Source organism: Phascolarctos cinereus, unplaced genomic scaffold (assembly GCF_003287225.1).
Source record: "Phascolarctos cinereus isolate Bilbo 61053 unplaced genomic scaffold, phaCin_HiC Scaffold_4;HRSCAF=312, whole genome shotgun sequence".
Classification (NCBI taxonomy): domain Eukaryota; kingdom Metazoa; phylum Chordata; class Mammalia; order Diprotodontia; family Phascolarctidae; genus Phascolarctos; species Phascolarctos cinereus.
In genome coordinates, this window is record NW_027555847.1 from 82,231,086 (window position 1) to 82,257,256 (window position 26,171).

Consider the following 26,171-nt stretch of genomic DNA (forward strand, 5'->3'; position numbering starts at 1 on the left):
TTATTCCTCATATGATGTTATTGAAGAAGGGTATTTCTGGTATAGCTTTCAAGGAATCCAGAACGATTTTGATATATGAATGAGAGACATTTTGTTGGATGAGAGTTTTGAATGTAGCATTTAGGTCTACCAAATCAAATTCTTCTTCATAATCAACCACAATAAGCACATTGTGGTTTTGTGTGCTCTACATCTTTTAGTAATTTGCATAATCATAAAGATATGGTGCATTATGAAATATTGCATTAAAGGTCTGCCTGTTCCCTGCTAATAGCCTCATTGAGGATTCACTCAATGCATGTAGCTATGAATGTCATTAAAATGTTGTATAAGTGGGGAGATAGTCATTTAAAATTGATAGTTGTTACTATTGTCTTACTAGTCTTTTAAAAAAAGTGTTATTAAGATCTGACCTTCTCTCAACATTCCTTTGTTATCTTCTCTTCTTTCACTTGCTTTGTGAATTGATCCCTCAGTGCCCTCATAATTGTGCCACCTCCACTGTGGATTCCCTTTATCTGCATTTGGTCTAATTAATCACCTTTTTCCATCTTTGTTCACTTTAGTTCCATTTCTGTCTTCTCCATCAGCCTATGGAACATTGTAATATTAGACTCTGAGTGTGGTAGCTCTATTGTCTTTGATGGTGAAAACAGTTTGTTATAAAAATCTTTGCATAGCTTTTCCATTTTTCTTGTTTGTTGGCTTCCTATATAGTTTTCATCCTTTAATGTCCTTGGATTGACTCTGCTGAATTGGATCTCTTGCCAAACTTTCCTTAAATTGATTTTACATTCTTCTGCTTTATGAGATGCCATTTTTCATAATCATAAAACACAATAGTAGGTAAATCAAGGAAACTGTCCCCATATACATTCTCGTAACACTTGTGGGAGAGGAAACAAACTAAGCACTTGTAGGGAAGATATTTAATCTGGATAACTCATGCTTCTATGGTTTTGTCCTCATTTAAACACTTTACCTGTATTGATCTTGCCTCTCCGTTCAGCTGTCAGTATCAGCTGCTGGCCTATAATGTTTTTTTATGGGCTGCTGTTACTATGCTGCCATCTGGTGGTTCTCCTTTCAGTTACATCTGCTTTCCCTTCAGGAGAGTGCTCTTTTGTGAATGAGCCCCAAAACCACAGCCAGCCATCTAACTGGCTCCATCTTTTAGGTTGTCCTTTTTTTTCTTTCCCTTTTGGGGAACTGTCTTTGCTTCTGTTTCGATGAGGAAGTCTTTCCCAACTCCTCTTAATTCTAGTGCCTTCTCTCTCTTAATTATTTCCCATTTTTATACACACATGTATGTTATATACACACATATAAACACTTGTGTGCATGTGCATGTGTGTATGGCTTGTTTACACATATTTATTTACCTGTCTCCCATTAGGCTATGAGCTCCTTGAGGGCAGAGGCTGCCTTTTTTTTGTATACTCAGTGCTTAGCACAGTGCCTTTCATATAGTAGATACTTAATAAATGTTTATTTATTGACTGAAAGGAACTTTCCTAGACCTGCATAATATTTAGGTTAAGATTATAAAAGTCCTTTAAACTCCCATCATGAAGGTGGCAGCCAGCACTGCGCAATATAGATTTACCCTAGAGTTTTATTTTAACAAGAAAACAGCTTTGCATGAGGTTTCTCTGAAAAAAGATATGATATCCAAGATATATAAGGAATTGATTAAGAATGACAGCTATTCCTCAAAATATAAATGTTTGACCATCGCCAGACAGTTCTCAAAGGAAGAAATCCAAGCAGTCAATGGCTATATGAAGAACTCCTCTACATCACTAGTAATTAATTAAAATAAAAGCAACTTTGAAGTCTGCTTCTTTTCTATCAATGGTAAAGATACCAAAAAAGAAAAATGACAATTGTTGGTGGCACTACAGGAAAAGAAGCACGTTGGTACATTGTTGTTGGAGCTATGAATTTGTGCAGCAGTTTGGAAATATGTTCAAAAAGTCACTAAACTCTTCCTACTCTTTAACTCAGTGATGCCACTACTATGTTTATGCCCTGAAGAGCTCAAAGAAAGAGGGAAAAAACCTATATGTACAAAAATATACAATTCTTTTTGTAGGAGCAGAGATCTGGAGAACACAATGGGGTACCAATCAGTTGGGGAATGGCTGAAAAAATTAAAGCATGTGAATACAATGCCATATTATTGTATAATGAGAAATAACCGAAGGGGAAAGATTTGGGAAAACCTCGGAGGACTCATGAACTGTTATGGAATGAAGTGAGCAGAATCAGAACAATTTATACTACAGCCCTGTAATGGTAAACAACTTTGAAAGTCTTACGAATGATGATCAGTGTAGTAAGCAATCACAACTCCAGAGGACTGATGATGAAGCATGTTGCCCACCCTCAGACAAGAGGAGTGATGGACTCAAGATGCAGAATGATACATATGTTGTACATGGCAAATAGGTGTTCATATTTTGCTTGGTTTTTCTTAATTATTGGAAGAATTGTGTTTTTCCTTTTTTATTTGTTAAGGAGGGATATTTGGGAAGGAGAGGGAGCTAAGGATAGTGTTGCCCCATCTCCCTAAAAAAACAAACAAAACAAGAAAAGCAATTGAGGGTGTGTTATTTAATATCTTGATAAACACAAAAGAACACAGAAGGAATTTCACAGGGAAACTAACAGTACAACTTTGAAAGTACAATGTTGAATTTATTATATCCTTTTTAAAAAAGCATGCTGTTTACAGTTTTATATATAATTCTTTTTTATAAATGAAAATGTTCTCTTTTGGTGCTTAAGAATAAAAATATTAAAAATTTTAAAACATTAAAGACACATGGTTAGCAATTTGTTGCATATTCCTGTAAAGCTCTACTCATATTGGTATTCTCCCTATGCTAGTTATCTGTAGTAGAGAAGTGAGCTTTAATGTAATTCATGTTCTGTTTATAAAGAAGCTGAAGGTTTGTAGAAAAATCAAAACTCAGCAGCTTGTTAATCTGTTAGGGCATTTGTTGTGAGGGCTTTTTTAAATTTAAGTTAGTAGCTAATGGTCAGATTTTCTTTTCCCATCTACACCTTTTGTATTCCATTCCTCAACATGGCATTCTGCTGTTCAGAGAAAAATATACATTAAAAGATACATTACTCAGGGATGGTTGGGCTTAGGATAAAGTTGATGGCTACTGAGGAAAGTAACTCTCCTAGTGATCTTTGCCTGATAGTACTGTACACTAACTAATTGAGCCAACTCATTTAATAACTCTTTAAATAGTAAGTAGCCAGTAAGTAGCCTCAGAGTAAGTAGCCAGATTTGAAAAACAACAAAAAACTTGGAAAGAATGAAAACATTTTCATGTATAGGTTCTATAAAATTTGATTTACTCTGAAAGAACCCTAAGTAACTGGGTCATTGACTGGAATCAGTCATTTGTGCTGTTAACTTGTGAAATAAAATATTACAGTAGTTGAGAGGTTGTTACTAACAATAAGGCATTTGGGGATTTGTAAAAATATTTTATTTTACCATTTTGAAGTAATAAAATGTGAAGTAGAAGTATGTTATGAAAATTTGATACGCCATTGACATTTTACTGGCTACTAGAAGGAGAAGTAAGTAGGCAAATTCTTATCCTGGAAAAGCAGACATTTTATTACACTACATTTTCTTTTTATTAAAATCACAATAATATGGAAAATCATAATTTTGATAGAGGAAATGAGAAATTGAATTTTTTCCTCACCGAATGGGGCTGGGAATTTTAGAGTTCTCAAGTTGTAGATTTGGAGTCAGAGATTAACTATATGATAGGCAAATCATTTAAAGTCTCTGGGCCACTGTCTCTTCATCTATAAAATGAGAGTTGAACCAGACAGACAATGGTCCAGTGTTCTTTTAAACCCTAAATCTGTGAGCCTATGTAATTAACACTTAGTAACTATGTAGCAGACAAGTCCCTTAACTTGTCAAGGTCTCACTTTCTTCTGTAAAATAGGGATAATAATACTTTTGCTACAAATGTCAGTGGATTGTTGTGAAGCAAGCATTTTGCACACCTTAACACACCGTGATGGTGATTAAAAATTGGAAGCTAAGATTTTCTTTATCTGAAACTTAAATAACTTACAGGTTTTCAGGATACTTAATATCTGTGGAGTATTGTAGTCAGTTTGAGTGTGCAAAAGTAAACGCAAAATTACAAAGTGGAAGGAAACCTGTATTTATAGGATCAATAAAGCCATAACCCATTCTGCTGAGCTTTTGACAATCATATGTATAAAGATTATTGTCATTCTGCTATTTAGAATTTTTATTATATGTCCCATCACTATATAAGTTTAGTCTTTTCCTATATCATTTGAGTGTTCTTAATGATCATACTTTATTTTACATAACCTTTTCCTCTATTTTATGGCTTTAACTTTTTTATAATTACAATACGAGTGTATGGCCACACTGAAATGATGTTTTAGCTGACCTTTACTTCATTCTAAATGAATGAACAAACATTTATTAAGCCCCTACTATGTGCCAAGCACTGTACTTAGTGCTGGGGTATAAGTAGAAAAATTAAGGGGGTATCTGCTCTCCAGGAGCTCACATTCTAATTAGAGGATAGACAATTAATAAAAGAAAGTTCAGTTCCAGTATTGATGGAAAGACCCAGAGGGTCCTTTGGTTACATCACTAAGTCATATGACAGTGCTGGGATCCTAGAGGCAAGTCAGGGTAGGGCCTGAAGGGCCTTGGAGGGAGTGGCAGGGAAGATGATAAACTAGCCTAGTAATTAGTTCTCTGATGGTGAATCAGTTCTAGTTAGAAGATGGTATAAGATGGAAGGATGTGGAGGCAGGAGAAGAAAGGTATCAGTCCTTGTGGTAATGGATTTTCCTACCACCTTTTGGTACCAGGTAATCTCTGGTAAGGTCAAGTATCTGATTTTTCTTCCCTGGACAATAAATTATTTTACTTGTTCATTTTTTACAAGTAGTTGGGCTGAGCAAAAAATTGGTCTAGGTTATGTTCCTTTCTCCCCTGCTGATTTGCTCAGTGATCGTGTACAAAGTACTCAATTATCTGGAGCATCAGGTGCTCCATTTCATTTTGTGCTTAGCTTCATTTGAGGTTTTCATCCTCTTCAAGTGAGCCATCTGCTTTTAATGAACCACAATTGTTTTATGCTGCTTCCAGTTTTTACTCAAAGGTCTACAGGCCAGAGAATCTGTAGTCATAATACCACATTCCAAGACAACTAGATTTTTCAGAGGTGAGGTAGGAGGTGTGCACTTGAACTGTGAGAATAAACAACTTGGGAGGTTTGTTTAGTGTGTTTTCTCAGACAAACCTTTGAGTTCTCTTTTTCTCTTTATGTGTGTATTCAATATATCAGAGGGTTTTCCAGAATTTTTAAAGGCTTTTTTTTTCCAGGAAGGGGTAGGTTCTTACAACAAGGTAAACACATACTTGAAAATCTTGGGAGACACATAAAATTAAGTAATGTCTAGTGCTGGCTTTGGAGAGAAACAATATGATGCAATGGTAATCAATGGTTTGGGAGTAAGAAGACCTCGGTACCAACACTGCTTGAGTTGCCCTGAAGCAAGTCCTTAACTTCTCTGAGCCTCAGTTTCTTCATCTGTAAAATGAGGAGGTTAGACTAGGTGACCTTTCACCTCTAAATTTATGATCCTGTGACTTGGATTCAGTTCAGATCCTACTCTGACATATAATTGTTTGACTCTAGGAAATTACTTCATCTCAGTGCGCCCAGACAGTTCTCTAAGATTAAAATTACAAATGAGTTGCTAATCTGTATCATTGGAGGGAGTTTTGTATTTTATGAAAGCACATGTCCACAAAATATATTAATTTGATTAAAAACGCTGTTTCAGAATCACTTTAGAACACTTGAGGAGTGGGGCAGTCTGGGTTTGTTGCTTAACATCCTAAACTTTATTAGCATATGAAAAGTTCTCTAGTATATTTCTAGTATCCACATTTTGTATTCTGCTTGAAGTTGAGCTTTTCTTATTTGTTTTCTTCTTCTTCTTATTTTTTGCCTTTTTTTTTGTGAGGCAATTGGGATTAAGTGACTTGCCCAGGGTCACACAGCTAGTAAGTGTCAAGTGTTTGAGGTTAGATTTGAACTCAGGTCCTCCTGACTCCAAGGCCAGAGCTCTATCCACTATGCCACTAGCTACCCCTGAGCTTTTCTTATTAAAAGGTTTTGGTGTTCTTTCATTATGACCCTTTTAAAAGTACTGACTGCCTTGTTTTAGCCTTCTTTGTTGCTTAATGAAGTATGTGAGGTGTCAGACTAGTCTGCCATTTAACAGAAGAATTGTATTATAGCCAGCTTTATCTTACTGATTTTGCATTTTGTTTTGACACAATTATTTACTGATAGAAACCCTCCCCCTATTTCTTAAAGAAAATAAAATCTTTGTTATAGTTTCTTATTCTTCATTGTCCCTTGTTGCCTTTATGTGTGTATGTGTGTTTATATTCAAGCACACACATGTTTTCATGTACATATATATAAGCATATAATTTTTATGTAAGAATGAGGAGCCCTGGGCAATATTTTAACATGGATAGGAAGGATCAAGTGGTTTTTTTCTTTGTTTTTGAATAGGAGAGACATGGGCATCTTTATAGGAAGTAGGGAATGAGCCAATAGAGAGGGAGAGATTAAAATAAGGGATAGAGTATGTATGACATAGGGAGCAGTCTCTTGAGGGAGAAGTGATAGAGAGGGATCACTTGTACAAGTAGAGAGGCCAGCCTTGGGAAGTAATAAGGCCACTTCATCATTTGAGATAGGGGTGAAGGAGGAGATAAAGCATCTGACTGACAGGAGATGAGAAAGAGGGGAGAGGAGGAAGCTCATGGCAAATGGCCTCAGTCTTTTTCTGTAAAATGAGGCAAGGATCTCAGCTGAGAGGCTGGGAGAAGGGGAGCTTAAGAAGGGATGAAAAGGTTTAGAAGAGCCACTATGGAGTGTTTGATAATGAATTGCTAAGGGAGGTATAATAAGATTGCTTATCAGCATTGAGGGCCCAGTTGAGGTTGACTAACAAATTTGTAGTGGTCCCTGGCAGAGTGGTTTTATGGTTTTTTCCTTCATTTGTAGCTTGTGTGCAAAAGTAAAGGCAGTACCTGGTGGCAGTGATCCAAGGCTGAGGGATGGCAGGGAAGAATTGGTGATGTGATAAGAGGATAGGGATTCAAGAGAGGAAGACTGCACAGAGCTGAATTGATTCATCAAGCGGTCAGGGTAGGGGTACAAGGAGAGAATGGGAAAATGGCCTGGGAGAGAATTGAAGGGTATCGGAAGAGGCTTCCCTTTGGTTAGGGAAGGCAGAGGAATAGGTGAAAAGCTGATAGATTATGGTCAGATAAGAGGATTTTGTAATTCTCGTACCTGGAGGTGGTGTATTTGTGAGTAATCTAAGATCAAAGGGGTGATCATCTTTGTGTATGGCTTAGATGATGAAGAGGTTGTTCTTGGGAAGTGATAGGTTGAGGAACTGTTAGGATATTTGAAGGAGAGATAATTTTTATTTTTTCAATTTTTAACATTTTTATTTAAAATTTTGAGTTCCAAATTTTCTCTCTCCCTTTCCTCCCCTCCTTGAGACAGTAAGCAATCAGATATAGGTTAAAAATGTTCAATTATGTAAAACTTTTCATATTAGTCATTTTGTACAAGAAGATTCGAATATAAGACAGAGAATGAAAGTAAAAATAGCATACTTCAGTCTGTATTAAAACAATATCAGTTCTTTCTCTGGAGGCATATAGTATGCTTCATCTTTAGTCCTTTGGGATTGTCTTGGATCATTGTGTTGCTGAGAATAGCTAAGTCATTCACAGTTCTTCATTGAACAGTATTGCTGTTACTGTGTACAATGTTCTCCTGGTTCTCTTTATTTCTCTGTGTATCAGTTCATGTAAGTCTTTCCAAGTTTTTCTAAAGTTATCCTGCTTGTCATTTCTTATAGCACAAAAATATTTCATTACAGTCATATACTACAACTTGTTTAGCCATTCCCCAACTGATGAACATCCCTTCAATTTCCAATTCTTAGGCACCACAAAAAGAGCTACTATAAATATTTTTGTACAAATAGGTACTTTTTCCTTTTTTGGGGGGGGTTGTCTTTGGGATATAGGCTTAGCAGTGGTAAGTAGTATGTATATTAAGTCTGCTAGCATGAGAACAGGATTTGAGGAGGAGATAAAAATTGTGAGCCAGGTACCAGACTCATTGAGGAAGGAAGGGGAGTGACCCTGGGGATTCTATAGAAAATAGTTACCAGGATTTTGATTGGGTAGTAGATATGAATAGCATGAGCTTCAAAGCAAGAGAGGTTTCTCAGTGGCAAAGGTAGGAGGAAAACTTGGAAGTGGCAGTGGGGAGCAAGGAATAATCCAACTCCTGCCTTGACCAGTGAGCAGAGGGGAATGAGTGAAGGTGCGAACCAGTACTGGAAAGACTGGCTAGGGAGGCTATGTCATTGGAGGAAGCCAGGTGCCAATAGGAGCTAGTAGATGAAGGAGTGGGAGAGGAAAAGATTAGTCCTTTAATGCTGCAAAGATGGGAGGGAAGTGCATTGACATATCTTATCTTTGGGTTCAAGCTTGGTCATTATAATTTCACAGCAATCTGTTTTGATTGTTATCGTTATTTTCATTTATATTATTGTAATCATTGTGCACTTTTTTTCACCGGTTCTACTTATTTTGTTTTGCATCAGTTCATACAATGCTTTTTTCTAGTCATCATACTTATCATTTCTAATAGAGTAAAGGAAATTTATCTTTAGGTTGAACAGAAATCACTAACCTACTGTAGATTGCAAGACAAAATCAGTTTTGCCTTACAGAGCCAATTTAAAACCTCTTCCACATATTTGAAAACAGTTTTTCTTTGTAGTTTAAATTTCCCCAAAAGATCCTTGAGTGTTATTGGTTATAAGTATAGATATAGACCTGTATAGGTATTGGCATAGGCATAGACCTATTTTAAAACATAATTATTCCTAATAAATCTCAACACATATATGAAAGGTGGAGGAGTGTTGAATTTTATTATTTTTAGAAGTTGTTCTTTCTAGTGATTTTGTTATAGGGGAGTATCAGTCTAGAAAAATCTAGTTTCTTGGGTCAGGACTTTGTAGGGATAAGCTAATTCTATCTTAGTGGTACTCCACTTGCCTAGTACCTCACTTTGTTCTTTTCTGAAACCCTCTGTGCCTGGAATCATCTTTGCCTAGAGCTTTCCAAGCTAGAAATTAGCTTCCTAGCTATTAATTAGTACATTTCTACTTGTGATCTTAAAGTTAGGAAACTCCTAGCAGAGCTAGTTTCTTTTCTTTGTTCGTATAAAACACCTGATTTTCAGTTTGCCAAGGCTGCCCTGATGAAAAGAGTGGAAATAGATTCAATAGACTGAATTTTTGAAAACTTGGTGTAACAATATGCTAGTGAGCACTTCTTAGGTGCAGCCTCTTGTTATATATTTGTGGACTTTCTTTATCTTTTTCTTTGCAGTGGCCTGGACATTATGTCTGAGGCTCTCTGATGATAGTCCTTGGTTGTATTCCTTCCCTGAGTTTCCTCTTCCTGCTTTAGAATGTGTCATTCCTTGACTTAGTAAGGAGTGGTCTTAAGGTTTTCAGGTGTCAACTGCTGCCCTGTTTTGTTTTTTTTTTTGGTGGTGTAGTAGTACCTGTTCTCGGTGCTGCCCAGGGTGTCTTCTCATAAGCTACATGGCTGTCATTTAAATGGATCAAATGAGAGGACCTACTGTGTTCAGAATTGACTTGTTCTGTTGGTTCTTCATTGAGGTCTCTAAGTTTGTAATGGTGGCTCTCCATTTGGGAGTGTAAGGGAAGCAGGCAGAGAGGAAAAGACTGAAAAACTTCTATCCCTTGTAAAGGGTCAGTGACTTTTTAAATGTCCTAATTTGTCAGATATGTTTTCAGATGCTGATGTTGGAGTTAATTCTTTTTTGCTATGTACTGCATTTTGTTTAAGGTATTTTCCTTACTGCCCATCAGATATCAGTGGGCAAATTACTTAATGTCTTTAAGTCTCAGTTTTCCTATCTGTAAAATGGTCTATGGTCTATACTGTAGAGCATTTCCTTGATAAAAGAATTTGTCCTGTGAAGTTTGGATTTAGTCAAAGGACTGCACTTGAGGGCCTAGAGGGATGCATGTGGCTTCGAGGCCACAAACTCCCCATCTCTGGTCTGTAGATTGCTGAGCCTTTTTGAGACTGGGAATAAACATTCCCATCTCATTCCATTTGCTTTTCCAATTCCCATCAGATGTTCAATACTAAGCTGCTAGTTTCAGGTAATAAAGAGAATTGCATATTATCTTGCCATACAGTGTGTGGAGGTGTATTAAGGGGGAGAGATTGAAAGAAATTGATTTTTCAGGTTGATACCTTACTATGTTATACTTTTAAGTTGTGCTACCTGTAAAAAAAAAACCAAACAACCACAGCCAATTGCAAACTATTCCTGGATTCTAGTACTGGAGTGAGTCTTTGGATCAGTTAGTCGATCTCACTGATGTGGATGCTCCTTTCAGTGGTGCAGATCACAACCTTCTCATACCTTTTTGTCTTGTAAGATTCTTATTCATCCTTTCTATAATTCATTTGTCGATTATAGATCCAGTTAATTGCTTTAGGCTTTCTCATATTTGTATTGAAATATTGTAATTCTTAGTATTAACATTTTATCATAATATTTTTTCCTCTCAGGTAGTTTCAAATGGCTTTCAGTTTTTTCAGGTATGACTTAGTTACTTGTCAATATTTTAGCAGCCCATCCTCAAAATATGTCACAGACTGGAAATAAACAAAAGAGGACTCCTAGATGGAAAAAATTTGAAGTGGAGGATGGGGGGGTGGGTCAGAGGACACTGTTACTTGCTTGCAGCCTGTGTGACTTCAGGTAAGTTACTCAATCTCTCTGGTTTTTCTGGTCCTCAAGCAAAGACTGATTAGCATTTGTCAGGGATGCTTTGGAGGAGCCTCTTTTTCCGGGACAGTTTCGACTACATCATTTCTGAGGTTCTTTTTAGCACTTTAAATTTTATGATTTTTTTTCCCTCAGTTCTCAGTTTTGTCGTCTTGTAAAATGAGAGAATTAGACTTGATGACTTCTAATTCCTTTGCAGCTCAGAGAGGCTTTAAGAAGACATTAAAAACCCTAGAGAGAAAGGGCCCAGATGGCAGCTCTTGTGGCCATGGTAAAGGCCTATATCCTTACTACATAAGCAAGTGGCAGTTATTTTAGATACATATGTGTTCTTTTAAAGTGTGGTTTTAGTACCATTTCTTTAGAAAGTGAACCACTGACAATATAGTCCCGTAAGAGTTTTCATTTTTATTATTTTGTAAACTTTCAAAGCTCTCGATTTTTACAATATTCATTCTTAAGCCAGAAACTGTCTGATTTTGAATGAGCTTGACTTTTTTTTGAATAATCTTACATGTTGAGCATGCTGTATTGCATATACATATGCTCTAGGTATATTATAACAAAGTTAAAATTGCCAGAGAACCAGTTTTTTAAATTGTACAGTTAAATTATGCAATTTGAGGAAAATGAAAACCCAACAGTATCCTAGCACCCAATTGTGTGCCAAGAATTTACTTGAAATATTGCCTGGTACAAGAGGTTGATTTTCAGTTTCATATTTGTAGTTGCCTCAGATTGCATAGTCCAGTAGGTGTGATTTAGTTGAGATATTCACTTTATTATAACTAATACACCAAGAGAGTTAATTTTAAGGTAGGCACGTTTTACAATGTAACAGCAGGGTCTATGCTAGAAAATATTTAATTCAGTAAGTATTTAATGGGCTCCTACCATAATTTAGATTTAATGTGAAATTTCTGCTATTACAAAGTGTTAGAATTGCTAAGACCAGATGAAGATTGGAGAGAATAAAAGATGATTTAAGAGAATTTTGAAGCTAGTTTTCTTTAAGGGATATTGTTCATTTATGGGTTCTAGATTAGAGAGAAGCACTAAATATAAAGGTTTAAAATTCAGCTAATTTGGAACTGCAGTAAAGCTTCATTAATTTGGTAATTTGGTGGGTTCATTATTTCATTGGTATGAATTATACCTACTATCAATGCAGATCATTACCTGTGCATGACTTCTCTTCCAGTATGATTCTTCTATATATTTTCCCATAAATCCCTCAGTAGAAGAAATACGTAAAACCCTGGAGGCCTTTCTTTAGTTTGTTATCTGTTTACAGGGTATCAGCATACCAAGTGGGCTTTCAAGTTTTTTGTCTCTCATTCCTAATACATGACCTACATAATTTCCTTTTTTGGGGGCCATATGTATTCTTAATGTCTTATGTGCATTATCTTCCTGTATACAAACTATTGGTGACATGCTTTAGCCATCTTACTCCTACCTACATCTTTCCCATTCTCTTTGGCTTATTTGTAACTTTAATTTGTTAAGATTTAATTCAACAGAAATTTATTAAGTGACTACTGTGTGTAAGCTACTCCTCATTCATGAGTATTAGGGATTTAAAAAATGACAGGTGCTGCTATTAAGGAACTTGCAGTCTAACATGGAAGAGACAGGTATACAATTATGTACAATAAAATGGAAGGTGGGTGGTAAGGAGATGAGTCTGTAGTATTCTTATAGTCTACTGTTGTAGAAATATGTCTCTAAGGCGACCAGAAAGAGAAGGTAACTTGAAGATAGGGAGTAGGGACAAAGGAATACTTCAGCAAGGAATGACCCACTTGTCTTTGTAGGCTTTAGACATGCAGCCTTTATTTTTTATTTATTTATTTTTTCTAAATCATTTCAGCTTTAATAGCCTACGACATTGATTAAAAAGATGGGTCAACTTTAGGCTTTTTCATTTTAGGTTGATTGCTACCAAGTACAGACAGGAACACAGACAAATTGAGACTAGATTCTAAGAAGCAAGTGTACAAATGGAGTAATTGGAAGGTTATGAGAATGGGTTAAAGAATCAAAGATATGAGTTCTTTCTGAATGAGGTCTTCCAGATGTAGGAAAAGGTTCTTGCGTCAGAGTCCTTGGTGGCTGCCATTGCTTGGTGATTGGTAATTCAGAGGACCAGTTGTGCTTGTTGGGTCATGAGAACCTTGAATCTCTTCTTGATAGTGATACAGTGTCTTGAATGCTTGTCATCTGGGGAGAATCTGGCTGGGTGAGCTGAACAGGTCTGTCGTCCTGCAGGGTCTGTTTTCTTTAGGTTGTAGACCCGGTCCCCTTGCTCGTTGAGGTAATACTGCAGAAACATTTCGGCCAATTCACTTCACAGTCCGTATCTGCCACGGAAAGAATCAGGCTACAACTACATTTCCACCTCCGTCTCCAACCACAGACAACATCGGAAGCCGACATGCAGCCTTTAGAGATAGAAGAGAGGGTTGAGATTTTTGATGGAGCCATGTCTTGGAGGAAACTCTAGGGAATAGGATCAAGGGGTACATGACCTTACCAAAAAATGAGGACTATCTCTTCCTTCGAGACTAGAGGGAAGGAATTGACAATAGACAAGGACATGGAGAGGTTTGGAATTTAGGGAGTTCTAGAGGTTTTCAGTCTTTCTAGTCAGGTGAAATCATCTTAATGTTTGAAGGAGTGGGAGGTTGATGATAATGGCTTGGGACAGAGTGGAACAGTTGCAGTGGGAACTGTTGTCCAGTGGTTCCGAACCTATGGGCCAAGTGTTATTATTGCAGAGGGTCTTTGAATTCAAATGTGTAGTTCCTAGAATATAATAGATGATTGATACAGTATGTATAGCAAGTAGTGCTATTTCGATAAAGTCCCTGAAAGCTACAAAACAGAACCAGATATTTTGTTAAATTACTCTCCCAGTCTATGATTATTTTTTAAATGTAAATTTTTTTGAATAAAAAATTCATTTTTTTTGCTTCCTGTCCTTTAAATGGCTACCAGTTTCCTCTAGGACAAAATACAGACCTCCTTGGCTCTATCTTATCTTTAGGTTTATTCAACCAAATTAGGATCAATTAATCAACAGCATAAGCATTTTGGAAGCCTTATTGTATGCTAGGAACTGGATACACAGGAAATGATAAAACAGTCCTGGTCCTCAAAGAGTTTATGTTTTAATGGGGACATTCAGCAGTGTAACATGTACATATATAGATAGGTATAAGATAATACATAGCAGATACAAGGTAACCCTTGAGGGGAAGGCACTAGTAACTTGGGTGAACGGGAAAGGCCTCATGTAGACAGGGGTGGTGCTTGGATTGAGGTTTCTTTTTTTCAATATTTATTTATTCATTTGCTTGCTTACTTATTTACTTATTTATTCATGCATTTATTTATTTATCTGTTCATTCATTCACTCATTTATTTATCCATTTGTTTGTTTGTTTTTTTGTTTATTTTTTGGTGAGACAATTGGGGTTGTGACTTGCCTAGAGTCATACAGCTAGGAAATATTATGTGTCTGCGGCCAGATTTGAACTCGGGTCCTCCTGATTCCAGGGCTGGTGCTCTATCCACTCTGCCATCTAGCTGCCCCTTGGACTGAATCTTGAAGGAAGCCAGGGAATCTAAGAGAGGTAGAGGTGATGAGGGTGAGCACTTCAGGAATAGGGGAGATAGTCAGTGCAGTGGTATGGAGGCTGAGTATAAGGAACAACAAACCTCTAAGTACAGCCATGCTGTAGAGGACATTTGAGGGTAGTCATGTGTAAGTACACTGAAAAGATAAGGAGGGGATAGGTTGTGAAAGCTATAAATGCTAAATAGAGGAATTTATATTTGATCTTAGTGGTAATAATGAGCCACTGGAATTTTTTGAGTAGGGGATGACAGACTCAAACATGATCTTTAAGGAAAATTGCTTTGGAAGCTGTGTGGACAATGCATTGGAATGGGGAGAGACTTTGATTGAGGTTAGGGGACTGATTAGGAGACTGTTGGAACAATTTAGGTGCAAGGTGATGATGGCCTGAACTAGGGTGGTGGATGTGTAAATGAAAAGAATGGATATATACTAGAGATGTGGAGATAGAAATGATTAAGAATTAGCAAGTGATAGGTTATGTTGGAGAGAGTAAGAGTGATGAATGGAGAAAAATGCATGATTTGCAAGCCTGTGTTACTGGTAGGATAGTGGCACTCTCAATAGTAATAAGGAAGTTTGAAAAAAGGATTGAGTTGGGAGGGGTATTCTGAATTCTATACTTTTGTACAGACTATTTTTCCCTTCCTCCTTCCAATCCTGAGAATGTATTTTCTCCTCATAGTCTCCTTGTGGAATCCCTAGCTTCCTATAAATGTCACTTCAAGTGCCGCATCTTCCATAACTTCTCTTGATTCTTCTTTATTGCTAGGTCACCCCTCTTTTTCCATTTTATAGTAATTTTGTAGTTTTTGTATCTTGTATCTGTTCCTGTTTTCTTCTAGTAGAATGTAAACTCCTTGAGGGTAGGAAATGTTGTGATTTAGTATTTGTGTCCCTCAAACTAGAACTATGTATGGTGCATAGTTAGTTTTTAGGTTGAAGTTGACAAGGATGTTCCTGGATGGCAAGATGGATTTATTTTATATTATGCATATTTGCTGAAGTTAATCATTGTTTCAATGAATTTTTAATTTACTTTTGGTGTCACTAAGCAAACTATTATGTCATCAGCAAGGAGCAATGATTTTGTTTCTTCTTTGACTATTTCCTCAACTTCATTTTCATGTGTTACTTGCTATAGCTAGCATTATGAACACTTTGTCAAATAGTGTTTATAATGGGTGTGAGAAATGGGGTTCAGTTACTCCTTGGTAGGGTTTGGGGGTTAGCCAAGCATGCAGCTGAACTTCATTGCTCCCCTCGAAACATACCATGCAGAATTCCGTCCTCCCTTAAAAAATGAAACTTAAACTGAAGTGAGCGAAGGAGATGTTTATTTATGGTTTTTGCAAGAAGCAGGTGTGTGTGGTACCCCAAAAGGACCCACACACCGACAGACACCAGAGCAAGCCTTTTATGCAGGTAGTTCTTCTTGTCTCTCTCTTCAAAGCTGGTATTGGTCACTGCTCTTCCAGGTTACAATCTTCCTGATACTCCGGCTTCATATTACTCATTAACAAGTGTCTCCTTCTGTTAAGATATGAAATGTGCCTAATTTTGTGCTATTGCTCCCCTCTGGTGGAGAAGTTAGTATTAATGAGCCCATTATACATGCACACTCTAAGTAAAGCTTAACCTTTGTCCTACTTCCAGCCTCTTTAACTAAACAACCAATTTCGTCTACTTTTAGCTGGTTCTAGAACCTCTGACCTAGAGCTATGGTCTGATTTTTTTTGCAAGGCTTGGTTGTGATCCCAGCCAATTACTTGAGTTTTAAACTCTTTGATAAGATAGGAGTATGCTTCCAGTGTGGAGAATATACTGTCCCAAGCCTAACCCAAATGGCAAAAGAGGTCCAAAAAGCCAATGAGGAGAAGAATGCCTTAAAAAACAAAATTTGCCAGATGGAAAAGGAAGTCCAAAAGCTTACTGAAGAAAATACTTCCCAGTTATAGGAACTCTGGAAATTGGCTACAATATTCCTAGGAGTTTTCCTTTGGGGATCTCTTTCAGGAGGTGATGGGTGGATTCTTTCAATTTCTATTTTGCCCTCTGGTTCTAAAATATCAGGGCAGTTTTCCTTGATAATTTCTTGAAAGATGATGTCTAGGTTCTCTTTTTGATCATGGCTTTCAGATAAATTATCCCTCCTGGATCTGTTTTCCAGTTCAGTTATTTTTCCAGTGAGATATTTCACATTGTTTTCTATTTTTTCATTTTTTTCCAGCCCTGGATTCAGGAGGACCTGAGTTCAAATCCAGCCTCAGACACATAACACTTACTAGCTGTGTGACCATGGGCAAGTCACTTAACCCCATTGCCTAGCCCCCCCCCAAAAAAAAATTGGGGTTTTGTGCAGCTGTTTTCAGAGCTACTTCTAGGGATCTGTAAATTTTCAGTTCTTCCAAGGTGTTATGATAAGGGGCAAAGTGTTTACTCCTTTCCTGGCCTGTGCTCTGGTCTATGAGTGACCACAAGCACTCTTTTCTGCCTTGGAACTGTGAGGAGGATTTCCTATCCACCACCACTACAAGTTCCACCATGCCAGCACTCCTCCTCGCCCTAGGACTGCTACCCAGAACTGTGACCCAGAACCAGCCATGGGCAAAGCAAGAGATTCCTGCCTCAGCACTGGCAAAAAGATCTCTGATCAGCCACCCGATTTCCCCCTCAGGCCATGGCCCAGAAACTTGGGAGGCAGCTGCTGCCTTGGGGCCACGCTGGAGGACTGGGGCTGGGACCCAGCTTTTCTCTCTCACTGCAGTCACAGACCTCTCCCACTGGCCTTCTAAGTTGTCTGGGTTCATGGGTTGAGAGGTCTGGAAACCACCACAGCTGCCCATGATTCAGTCCTCTGAGGCCTGCTCCAGGTTCACTGAGGCTTGTTTTGCCTGTGCACCCAAGCTAAACTGTGTTCCTCTTCCCGCCCTGAGCGATATACCTTTCTGATCAACCATCCAGGCTGTCTTGGGCTGGAAATCTGTTTCACTCTATCTTTTTGTGGGTTCTGCTGCATTAGAATTCGTTTAAAGCCATTTTTCACAAGTATTTAAAGGGATTTGGGGGAGAGCTCAAGCAAGTCACTGCTTTCACTCCACCATCTTGGCTCTGCTGTGCAATACTACTTGTATTAAGGAATGTTCCACTTATTCCTAGGTTTTCTAGTGGTATTGTGGGAAATACTAATACTAAAAAGTTAGATTTCCACAGGATGTTGCAGTTTCAAGGTACCTAAGATTGCAAGCACTATTGACCAATCAGCTTTTAGAAGAAGAAGCTGGCTAACCACAGAGTTTCTGATAAAGGGGGCTTAGGCTGAAATTGGCTCAAACCGGTCAGGTTCAAATGATGGTTATTGACTTTTTGCTAGTAAGCAGGCTTAATAAGCTTCATACATGTTATCCAGCACACCCCAGGGAGTGGTTTTTATTCATTTACATAACATGTGACATATGACAAGGTGTGATGAGGTATGACAAGGGTGGACAGGAGGGACATGAAGTGGGCAAGACAGGAAGGTTGCAACCCAGAAGAGTTTGGACCAGTCTGAGGGAGGGACTGAATAGAATAACAGTCTAAAGCTTACTCTTGCTTCTGTATCTGGATACTTCTCTCATTAAAGGGATCGCATCTGTCTTTTGCCGGAAATGTAATTAAAAGGTTCTTCTTTCATTCTGGACAATATTTTTGTTATTGGCTGGAAACTAAGCCTTCTTACTTTGTGGGGAGGGGGCTTCGTGGGCCTGTTTATAACGGTATTAACAGAATGGTTGTTAATTAACAAGATGGTTAAAGCTTTTTGTGCTTTGAGCTATTGACATAATCGTGTGATTTTTGTCATTTTTTATTAATAAAGTCTGTTATGTTGATAATTTTCATAATATTACTAGAAACAAGTGCCTAAAAATCTTTTACACAGGTTAGGTATTCAAAAAATTAATATATTTTGGTTGAATATATAAAATAGAAAACTTACAGAGGATTAATTGCTATGAAGAAGATATAGTCTTATTTCCAAAATCCCTGCAGACAGTGAAGCAGGACACTATTTAAACAAGTAATGTTGGTATGTTCTTTATGTTAACACCTGTCAATAACAGGCCAGAACACTGTAATTGAGTACCTAAAATCTTAGCTAGCTGTTCAATGGTTTTACTACAACTGTCAAGGGCTTCCATTTTTATAAATGGGAAATAGTGTCACCTTGGTTTGTATCAGAGAACAGTAAGAACATCTTCTATGCTGTCCAAGATCATTGGCCATTGTTCCCACTCCTGAGCTCTGAGATGATCTAAGCATATCTCTCTTCAATTGGCTCTCCACACAAAGTCTATAATATATATTCCTGCTCTGTATCCTTGCACTGGCTGTCTCACATGTTTGGAAAGTGCTCCATCTTTACATTTATCTCATGGAGTCCCACTTTTACTTTATACCCTTTTATTTTAAAAACAAATACCCCTAAGGAGCTCAGGGCTCTAAGTCAAGTGATAGTACTCCAAGTAGAAAATCTTACAGTTTAGTTGAAAAGGTACTTATCAGTGACCGAGAAATTACATTGAAATCTTTTAAAACTTTTAATAATGTTTTCTGTAGACATACCCTTCCCTCAGCAATGTTATACTTGTAAAAAAGATTAAAAACAAAAACAAAAAACCAACACATTGATGGTATCTGATAGCATATGAATCATTTAACACCCATACTCCCCTATGTCTTCAAAGAATTGAGGAGGAAAGTAAATTTTTTCATCTCTTGCATAAGTTCAGTTATTTTTTTATTGCTCTTCCCATTCATATTTTTGTGGCTCTGTATGTATTGTCTTCCTGCTGCCACTTCATTTTGCATTAGTTCACATAAGAAATTTTCTTTCCATAAAGGAAAGAAGTCAGGATAATACATTTACTCTCTTTTCCTCATTAGATATCTTCCTTTTCACATATTTAATTGAGGAATATTGAAGATAGATTAAACACAAATTCAATTAAGATCACATGATATAAAAATATAGCAAAACTATATGAATACCTCATTTATCTGGCACGTTAAAGGAATGAAGTACCTGGAATGCTAAATTATCGTGATAACTGAAACTTAAGCCTTCAAGATTTCCATTTACTTAAAATATTTACTCATAAAAGTAGATGGAAAGACATGTAATTACATGACTTCATAACAGTCTTTCTGCAAAATTAATGATTGAGTCAAAGGTTGAAGCAGCCTTCTTCCAAAGTAGTTCTCAACCTGTAGATGATCTTCAGTGTTATCACTGAATTTTTATTTGTTATCCCTTGAATGTGTTATCCCTTTATGAATATGAATGTAAATATCCCTTTATATATGTTATCCCTTGAATTTTTAAAATGATTTGTATTTTATTCTGGATTTGACAAAGTGAGCATTTCTATATACAAAGAAAATAAGAATATTGAACATGAAACTATGAATCTCTATTACATGCAGCTTTTAAAGAACAGAAATATATTCAGCAAGGTAGTTCCTAAGCTGTCACATTTGTCTGTTTCCCTTTGAACTTGTTCTGTTCTTTAATTGTTTTAAATTATTTGATGCTTTTGTCATTCTTTCCCTCTTTTTTGCATTGCTGTTACAAGCACCTCACTGCCTCTCAAGTATCCCCCCTCCAAAAAGATTCAGACCCTCCCCTGTAATTAATAAGCATTGCCAAGCAAAACAAATGTACAAATTGGCTGTCTGAAAACGTATCTCATTTTTCACCTCTAAGCTATCACTTTGATAGTGAGGTGGCAAGCATGCTTGATCATAATTCCTCTAGTGTCATGGTTGGTCACTGCATTGATCAAGCTCTTAAGTCTTTCACTGTTGTTTTATGCTACAATACCTTAATTACAGTTGTATAAATTGTTATCTAGATTACTGCAGATTGCATCAGTTCATACAAGTCCTTTTCAGGTTTCTCCAGATGTAGATGTGTCCATGGTATTTTTTCTTTCTCTCTCTCTCTCTGTCTCTTTGTCTGTCTCTATCTCTCTGTCTGTCTGTCTGTCTGTCTGTCTGTCTGTCTCTCTCTCTCTCTCTCTCTCTCTCTCTCTCTCTCTCTCTCTCTGTCTGTCTCTCTCTCTCTCTCTCTCTCTCTCTCTCACACACACACACACACACACACACACACACACACACACACACCCATCCCTGCAATTTTTTCAACCATTTTTCAATTTATGAGCACTGTCATTTGTTTTCAGTTCTTTGTTACCATAAAAGAACTATTATAGATATTTTTGTCCATATGCATCCTTTCACTCTTCCTTTGATCCTCTTTAGGGTATAAGCCTAGTAGTTTTATCACTGGGTTAGAGAGTACACACAGTTTATCTACTTTTTGAACATAGATCCAAATTGTTTTCCAAAATGGTTGGACCAATTCATAGTTCTAGCTGCAATGCATAGTGTGCCTATCCCCAACAGATCCTTCTCTTTTCTCAGCTGCTTCCAACAACTGTCACATTCTTGCTTTCTGTCATTTTTGCCAATCTGAGGGGTGTATAGAGGACTGTCAGTTATTTTAATTTGCACTTAATTTTTATTAGTAATTTCAAGAATTTTCCATATGGTTATTAATAACTTGGTTTTCCATTTTTACCCTTTTACCCTTAATCTATAGGGGAATAACTCTTATTCTTATATATTTGACTCAGTTCTCTATGTGTTTTGAATATCAGCCCTTTATCAGAGAAACTTTCTGAAAACATTTTTTACAGTTACTTATTTCTCTTCTAATTTTAATGACATTTTTATTTGTGCAAAAGTCTTTTAATTTTATGTAAATAAAACTGCCCCATTTATCTCCTTTGATCCTCTCTATCCTTTGTCTAGGAGTTCTTCTCCTCTCCACAGTTGCAAAAGATTTCTCCTAATTTGTTCCTCTAATATATTTATGAAGTGACTTTTTGTATGTAGATCATTCATCCATTTGGAACTTATTGAGGTGTATGGTTTTAGGTATTGGTTTAAATCTAATATCTGGCAGACTGCTTTCCAGTATTTCCAGTAATTTTTGTCAAATAGTAACTTTCTGCAGTATTTGGGGTCTTTGGATTTATCCAACACTATGCTACTATATTCATTTGTTTCTGGGTCTTGTGTTTCTAATATGTCCCACTAATCAACTTTTCTATTTTTTTAACCAGTCTCTTGACTTTTTAAAAGCCAAGACATATCTAGCTTTGTTTCTGTATCACTAACACATCTTGTCATCCAGTGACCTCCTTGACTGCTTCAGCCCAAGAACTGATTATATGTACCACATATGGTCTTAGGTGCTGGGGACATGAGTAGAAAACCATAACATTCCCTACCCTCAAGATGATTATAGTCTACTGGGTAAAAGCGACATAAACAGAGATAAGATACAAAACATATACTGAATTACTATAAAATGTTAAAAAGGGGAATGGTGTATTGGCAAGGGGGAATCAGGATAAATCTTGTGGAGGAAGGGGCACTTGAGCTGACACAGGCCACCTTACAGGCAAACTGGCCTATTTGCTGTACTCCACACATTCCCCACCTCAGTATCTTATACAGGCTACTATTCTTTTCTCCTCCCTGCAACATGGAAAGTTGTAGTTAATGAAATAAAGCTGGAGATTACTATGAGTGGCACCAGATTCCAGTAGGAAGTCTTGAATGCCAAGACAAGTCAGCAAACATTTATTAAATGTGTGCCAGGCACATGTGCCATCATGAACTCTTTTTATTAGTTTAGGTAATATCAATTTTATATTAGTTGTGGCTCAGCAATGAGCAATTAATTTACTTTCCGTTATGTAAGTCTTTATTTCTTTAAAGAGAGTATTATAATATGTGTCTTGGTAAAATAATATAGGTTTTTTAAACATTTTAATATAGGATTTTTTTCTATTGTTTTCTCTTTTTCTTTAGTTATTGCTTAACAGAAATGGTGATGATTTCTGCAGGTTTATTTTGAACCCTGCTGCTGATTCTTGATAAATTGTCTCATCTTTACCAATGTTTATCTCTTTAATTTTTTTCTTGCTGTTATCCATAGCATTTCTAGGACTATGCCAGGTTAGTAAAGACAGATGACTTTCTTTTGCTAAGGCTTGTATTTATTGGGGAAACTTCTATTAAATCTCCATAGCAAATGACAGCTTTTATGTTTTAGGAGATACTTTTTAAAAATCACATTAAAAAGTGCTTTTCCATGCCTATATTTTTAGGGTTTTTAACATAACTGAATTTTTTTTTATTTGTCAGAGGCCTTTTCTGCATCTCTGTAAGTGTAATTATGTGGTTTTTGTTATTTTTGTTTTAAATATGATTATGCTAATTCATTTCTTAATGTGAATCCATCTTTGTAATTCCTCATATCTACTTTAGCCAGTGTAATTAAAAAGAAAAAAGCAACTTATTTCCATTGTCTTTTGGCTAGGATTTTATTTCCAATTTTTAATATCACATTTCAGTAGTGATATTGGTCTGAAATTCTTGCTTTGCTTTATTTCATCCCCCTTTTAGGTATTAGGATCACATTTATCTTTCATAAAGGATTTTGGCAAGTGTGCTTTTCTTTTCAGTTGTTGAGAATGATTTTTGTAGCATAGGTTAGCATACATATTAATTGCTCTTTAAACATAATTCATTTGCAGATCCATCTTGACCAGGAATTGCCCCTTACCCCTTCCTTTTTGGTAGTTCTTTTATGGCTTATTCAATTTCACTTTCTTAAATTGAATTAAGAACTTTATTCCTTGTTTTGTTAACTTGGTTATTTCACAGTTATGTAGGAAATCATCAATTCTCTTAAATTCTGTTTTGCTAGTGCTGAATTTTGTCTAGTAAGTTGAAATAATCCTGCTTATTTCCTCTCTGTTGTAAATTATAAACCTTATCTGGTAATTTGTTGTAAACCTTATCTGGTAATTTGATTTTCCCACCCTTTTTTTTTTTTAAAGGATCAGATGTGCTAAAGGTTTAGCAAGGTTTTATTTTTTTTTATGGAATCCTAACTCTTTAATTTTATCGTTTTTTGTTTTCTGTTTTATCTGTTCCTCTTAATTGTCAAGATTTCTTTTATATTTCTTTTGGGTTTGTTGATTTTCTAGTTTCTTAGTTGCATGTTCAGGTTGCTTATCTTTTGTTGCTGATAAGGCATTTTTTCAGATATAATTTTTTTCTTTGAGCACTGCTTTAACTTCACCCAAATTCTGATGTTGTCTAGTCATTATTTTCTTTTTCATAGTTGTTAACTGTTTCTGATTTTTTTCTTTTGAGTCACTTTTTATTCATGTTAGTTTCCTTTTATACACATTTATGTGTATATAGCTTGTATTCCCTGTGCTTATTTAAATTATGCTGTAATTCATAAAGGATTATATTTAATATTTGAGTTTGATATTTCTGCTTTTTTACATTTATTATTCATTTTTCTAAGCCCTAAATCTTTAAAAATCTTTTTAAAAAGATATGCTAAGAAAAAAGTATGTGAATATATTTATTGTTCATAATGTACCTTAATTATGCCTTAGTTTGCTGAATTCTTTATTTTCCTTTTTTACTTTGTAAGATTTACCTAACGCTGAGAGAGGAACATTAAAATTTCCTATAATATTATATATGTCCTAAAATTCAGTTAGCTTTTCCTTTATGAATTTAACTGCAATGCCATTTTGGTGTATATATGATAAATAATAATAATATTGTTTTATCTGTCTTGCCTTTAAGCAAATAAAATTTATCTCTCTTGACATTGTGAATTTTTCTTTTTGCCTTGTCTATTAGCATTTTTGTAATTTATGTTCTTTGAATTTCTTGACAGTAAATTTTGTTTCTTGCTTTTCATTTTCATTCTGTATGTATCTTTTTTTTTAGATGTTTTTGTAGTGGGTAGCACTTTATTTGGTTTTGATTTCTTACATCTATTCTTTTTCATTTTATTTGGTTACTTAATCCATTGATATTTAAGATAATACTTTTAAGTTTTGTAATTTCTTCCATTTGTTTCCTTTGTACTGATTTTTTACATTTTTACTCTTTCAATAATTATGTTGTTTTGCCTATTGTAATTCTATTCTGATTGATTCACACAGGCTTTTCATCTATTCTTTCTTACCTTCCCCATCCCAAGTTCTTGGATTTATTTAACTAGTTCCTTTTTTGTTCTCTTTATTTCTTCTGTCTTTTGACCCTTTCATTTTCTTTCTCAGAAGAGAGTATGATTCAAAAATCCTCTCCTCTGTCCCCAAATTCTATGTAATTTCTTAATTTAAGATTCTCTTATGGTGCTTTTTCTGAAGATGTGTTCATTTACTTTGTTCTCCTTATTTGTGTTCTTCTAGGTTCTTATAAATTCTGTTCTCCCACTTACAGGCTGTATACTTGCACAATGCTTTTTTTTTTCCTGTGTACCCTAAGAAGGTTAGGGTTTCTAGAATACAAAAGTTGAGCTTTTTATTCTTTCCCATTACCATGTTTTTGTATTTGAAATCTCATTTCACCCTCTCCTCATTTTTTGCAGGTTCTTTTCTGCTTTGTTGCTGGGATGAAAATATTAACTGACTTTGCAACTCAGATCTCCTTAATACATGATTTTTTAAAGTTCTTCGTAGGATTTTTTTTTTTGAAAGAGGGAAGGTTATTAGAGGAGTTAGAGGTAGTGATGTTGATGAGAAAAAAAAAGTAGAGAAGAAGAAATATTGTTTTTTTAATGCACAGAAGAGAGTAAAAGGAAATCTAGAGAGATACAACCAAGCCAGCCAACTTTGAAACTATGTTAAATTTATCATATTCTTTAAAAAAATACAGTTAAATAATAAAAAAAAAGAATGCACAATAAAATATATTCTCCAAATCTGAAAGAGAACATTTGCTCAATTTGTTTATTATGTATTGGGTTTATTTGGAGGATTCTCTGCTTCAATATTAAAATTTGACTTGTCCGTTTAGGTTATTTATTTTCTTGTCACTAGTATTGTTTTAGGTGTTTGGCTCTATGGAGTAGTCTTTAAGTATTATGTTACTACAATTCATCTTTATACTTCCTCTATCCCTTTCTTCAAAATCAATGTTGTTTATTAATCTTTCAAATAACGAAATAAATTTAGGGATTTAGCTGTTTGACGATATCTATAATAAGTTGTGAAAGTAAAAAAGGGATCCATTTAAGTAACAATTACTTGACAAGTCAGTATTATTTTAGAAGAATTTCATCAAAAATAAAATAACATTTTTTGGACACTAAAAGAGGAAATATAATACCAAAATGAACTGATAAACCAGTGTGAAATAAACGAAGACAATGAAACTGCTTTATATGAACTGATGAAAGGGTATAAATGAAAGGGAATTAAATTTCCATAAACAAGATCTAGACACTTCACTGTTTTTTCCACTGCATGAAAGGACAGAGCAGTCTAGCAATAAAGAGACAGATGTAACATGTTTCACAACTGAATGGCTTCATCAGTTTACTTCTCTTGGTTCTATTAAGATAATGAACCAGTGTCTCATTGCTTACAGTCTAGGTGATGCTGTGA

The 26,171-nt window shown here is 35.8% G+C and overlaps 1 protein-coding gene and 1 pseudogene across 5 annotated transcripts in view; one reads left to right on the forward strand and one right to left on the reverse strand.

Annotated features, from left to right (window-relative positions):
• Nucleotides 1-26,171, forward strand: part of SFMBT1 (Scm like with four mbt domains 1) — a 166,324-nt gene that overhangs the window by 63,895 nt on the left and 76,258 nt on the right. The gene's annotated exons all lie outside the window — the stretch shown is intronic.
• Nucleotides 13,098-13,345, reverse strand: LOC110197507 (H/ACA ribonucleoprotein complex subunit 3 pseudogene; annotated as a pseudogene).